This window comes from Chenopodium quinoa, unplaced genomic scaffold, assembly GCF_001683475.1.
Source record: "Chenopodium quinoa cultivar QQ74 unplaced genomic scaffold, ASM168347v1, whole genome shotgun sequence".
NCBI lineage: Eukaryota > Viridiplantae > Streptophyta > Magnoliopsida > Caryophyllales > Amaranthaceae > Chenopodium > Chenopodium quinoa.
Genome location: NW_018744857.1, coordinates 119358 through 124139, shown reverse-complemented (window position 1 = coordinate 124139; position 4782 = coordinate 119358). Strand labels below are relative to the sequence as shown.

Here is a 4782-nt window from a genome sequence, read left to right as displayed (position 1 = left end):
GTACGACAAGGCGGGCCAACCTGTAGGCAAATTCCGTCGTCCATATGCTATTCACGTTGGCATTTGTGCGCGTAAAATCCCGATTACACTTCGTATGCGGGAAGTACCTCCAGGCTTGATTGACACATTTTGGAATGATACAAGGGCAAGTGTTTTATTTGCATATTTATACAATTATAAATACCTTTACTTTAATGTTATGTAAAAGGGGAAACTAATAATCGACTTTATTTGTGTTTGCAGAGTCTGTTTAATATTTCTAATGATGCCGCCAAAGGGGTGTTTGAATCTTTGTTAGCGGAAAGATTCAGAGGCTTCAAGAGCGAATTAGTTCGTGGTTGGGTCACAAAGACTGTTGTGAAAAAACCAAAGAAGAAGAAAGGCAATGATGATGAAGTCATCAGTGAAGAGCTACCCCATGGCAAAAATGGCCAAACATATCGAAGGATGATTGGGAAGCTTTTGTTATTCAACAAAGTACAAAGGAAGCAATTGTAAGTTTAAGTAAATTTGATTACAATTGTATAATATATTATCTCTTTTTGAAGTAATAATACTAACAATTCTAATTACGTAGGAACTGAGAGAGCAAAATTCCAAAAATGCAAAGATGAAGTAATACACCCAACGTATGGGGTGTAAGACATTTGGTGAATGGAGGGAAACGTGGGTCAACGAAGGAGTATACCCCACTTCGCTACCAGGGTCGTTCGAAGGACCCTCTTATTCCACGATCACTACGCTAGTGAGTCGTGCCGGTGATTTCTTCTGTTCACTGCATGCGCGTGACAAGGAGATCGGAAAATGGGCCATCAAGGCTCCGAAAACCAAAGAAATGGCTGATAAGCTCGTAAGCAACTACGAACTTGAGAACTCTATAAATATTTTGCATAAATATCACTAATAGATGCTATTGGTTTCTGTTTTTTTTTTTATTTTTTTTTATTTTTTTTTTTGCTACAGATTGAACACACTGAAGAACTGGTTGAAGGCAAGCTCGTCCCAATTGTAGAAAAAGACCCTTTCACCTCTGCTTTGGGAAATCCCTACCATCCAGGACGGGTAGTAGGTGCAGGAGGATCATTGCTAGGGTGGGAAAAGGTGATGGGTCCAGAGTATACCAAATCATGAAGATCTCGAGCAAGTGTGAACTCACCTCATGACTTGGTTTCCACGGTGGCATCGATTAAGGAACAAGTCCGCAACGAGCTCGTAAGTGAATTTAACGCTTGGGCGAAGCAAATGAACCTACCGAGCTTGCCTTTCCCCTCGAATACACCCGTCGACTCATGTAGTCACCCAAAAGGACAAGGGGAAGATGATATACATGGAGACGATGATGCAAATGAGGTAGTTTTAAAACTTTTAGTTTTAGCATATTGAGTTATGTAGGATCTAAGGTGGCAGTCATTAATTTCTTGTTGCAGGGTGGTACGCCTACACATGCGGACTCGAGGGAGCTCGATAATCCAGCACCTCATCATTTTCCAGATTTACAGGTGATTTTGTTTAGTTCTATCTTAGTGAATATGGGCACATTATCAATCTTAGTGAATATGGGCACATTATCAATTGTGTAGGAAACGACCCCTTGTGATATGTTTGGTTCTAATAACTGATCTTTCAAATTGGTGTAGGAAGAGACTCGTTGTGCACTTCTACACCCGGACGAATCTGGAGCTTTGCATGTGGTTGCATATGGTAGTGCACAACCGGCCGAACAAGGTACGGTCCATTTGCGACCGCTTAGGCCACATCATTACTTGGTTGGGATCAATTCTGTTATTACCGGGTTCGAGGACATCCTAATACCGGTGCCCATAGAGGAGGAGTAGTTACTACACTTTGGGCGGCAAAAGGTAGTTTTGTGTAGTGGCCGTGTGCTTGGGTAAGGTTGATGAACCAGGTAATTAAGATTTTGGGTTCGTTCGGTACTTTATGCCCGGTTGTTTTCACAAGAGTTAGATGGATTTGTCTTTTCTAACCAATTGCGTGATTTGTTGTATTAGATTTCGCCAAAAAGACAAACTTCAAAGAGGAGGGTGGAACAACCAATAAGAGTTGATCAACCGGTGCCAAAGAAGAGGAGTGAACAAAGGTCGGAGAGTGAAAAAGGGTCGAAGAAGAACTCTTCGAGAGGTTCAGCTTTGCAAGCTACTCCACTTGTTGCTGACACGGTCCTTCAAACGCTGTCTAAGGATTTAACATTTCTACACAACCGTGTTAGCATGTTGCCTAGTGACACTCCCATTCAAGTTCCACTACCTAAGGCAATGTTCCACTTTGATGAGGATGCAGTTGCATGGCTTAGCAAAGAAGATGTGAAAGAATTTCTAAGTGGTTCAATGCTTAACATCTCCCTCGTTCAAACATTCATGAGGTAATTTAATGCCAGACACTATTATGTTATTCAGATGCTCGGTGATTGCTTGTCATTTAATTTCCCATTAATATTTTGTTACCATGCATGCAGAGCACTACAGGAGCACTTACTTGAGATTGATTCTCCGTGTCAAGTAGGGTGGTTGTGCCCCGAGCAAATCTCCACTACTAGAATCTTAGGCAACTACCCTGACGTGTTGTACTATGTTGAACGGGGTATCAAGGAATCATTGCGTGCGGGTGACAAGTTCATATTCGCCCCATGTTTTGAGGAGTACGTTTGACCATGTCAAATTCATTTGTTTCCCCTAATTATATGTTGTACACGGCTAATTGTTGACTTGTTTGTGTATTGTCCATTTCTGTAGTGCACATTGGACCCTGCTGGTGATTTGTGTTCCCAGTAACACCATCTTCCTTTTTGATTCAGCTCGATTGCCTCATCCGAAAAAGCTCCTCGTGAAGTCTATACTGCGAAAGTAAATATAGCTATCTAGTGTTGATTATCCTTACTTAACTCATTTATTATATTAGTCATACTAATCAAGTTTGAACTTACTTTTCTATAGTGCTATGAAGAAGATAAATTGCCGAGCTCCTCAAGGTCCTACATGGAAATCACCGATGGTAATGCTACATGATTTTGTGATTTTTATAATAAATGCGTAAGATATTGCTAATTTGTTATGCATGTTTGATTCATTTACTGTGTTCCTATGCTAGTGCGCACAACAAGATAACGGAGTTGATTGCGGACTATACGTGATGAGATTCATGTTGGACATAATGAGTCATTGTACAGACTTACAACAGCTTGATAAGGTATGCCATTGACTTAGTTAATTTGATTTTGTGGTGTGTTTTGATAGGAGAAAACCCTTGAACTGCGTCTTAAAACCCTTGAATTGTTATTTTAATGTGATTTAAAGCCTTAGCCGCTTGTAACTAGGTAAGAATGACATGTTAAGAGGAAGAATGAGGTAATTTGATTAAAAATATAGAAAATAGGCATACAAGTAGTGATATAGGCCTTATTCGGGCCATTTTGAATGAAATTGCGTCTTAAAACACTTCAAATGCTCTTTTAATGTAATTTCAAGCTTTAGCTGCCTCAAACTAGGTAATAATGACATTTTTAAAGGAAGAATGAGCTAATTTGATTAAAAATGTAGAAAATAGGCATACAAGTAGTGATATAGGCCTTATTTCGGCCATTTTGAATGAAATTGCGTCCAAAAACCATTCAGATGCTCTTTTAATGTGATTTCAAGCCTTAGCTGCCTCTAACTAGGTATTAGTGACATGTTAAGAGGAAGAATGAGGTAATTTGATTAAAAATATAGAAAATAGGCATACAAGTAGTGATATAGGCCTTATTTCGGCCATTTTGAATGAAATTGCGTCCAAAAACCATTTAGATGCTCTGTTAATGTGATTTCAAGCCTTAGCTACCTCTAACTAGGTAATTATGACATGTTAAGAGGAAGAATGAGGTAATTTGATTAAAAATATAGAAAATAGGCATACAAGTAGTGATATAGGCCTTATTTCAGCCATTTTGAATGAAATTGCGTCAAAAAACCATTCAGATGTTCTTTTAATGTGATTTCAAGCCTTAGCTGCCTCTAACTAGGTAATAATGACATGTTAAGAGGAAGAATGAGGTAATTTGATTAAAAATATAGAAAATAGGCATACAAGTAGTGATATAGGCCTTATTTCGGCCATTTTGAATGAAATTGCGTCCAAAAACCATTCAAATGCTCTTTTAATGTGATTTCAAGCCTTAGCTGCCTCTAACTAGGTAAGAATGACATGTTAAGGGAAAGAATGAGCTAATTTGATTAAAAATATGGAAAATAGGCATACAAGTAGTGATCATATAGGCCTATGTATTAAATTTTTGCCTAACTTAAATTGTAAATGTATTTTTACATACATAACTTAAGTAATTAATTCTAGCTAACATCATTTTTGTTTAACCAAGTTTTTCAAGGTACAGAAAGCAGGTCCATTGACAAGCAAAGAGCTGAATGAAGTTCGAGACATGTTAGCGTCTTTCATCACATATAATTTAATTTGAACTTGTTAACTTATACATTAATTATTAGTATAGTTTGTAAATATAACACCTTTTAATGAATGAGTTGTAAAAGCTATATGACATTTCATTGTATCGCATTTACGGTTATTAATTAATATTTATGTATTGTTGTTATTATTCCAATTCAATGTAAAAGTATTATATTATTAGTATTTTTAATAATAATAATAATAATATAATAATAATAATAATAATATAATAATAATATTATTATTATTATTATTATTGTTATTATAATATATATTAATGGCAGAATTAATACAGGATGTGCAGGTATTTAATTATTTTTAATTATT

The 4782-nt window shown here is 36.8% G+C and overlaps 1 long non-coding RNA gene across 1 annotated transcript; it reads left to right on the top strand.

The window, feature by feature from the left end:
• Nucleotides 1-646: 646 nt before the first annotated feature.
• On the top strand, nt 647-1635 carry LOC110704661. The gene is made up of 3 exons (XR_002507983.1): nt 647-850; nt 964-1350; nt 1428-1635. It is a non-coding gene; the product is annotated as an uncharacterized LOC110704661 (long non-coding RNA).
• The last annotated feature ends 3147 nt before the right edge of the window (nt 1636-4782 follow it).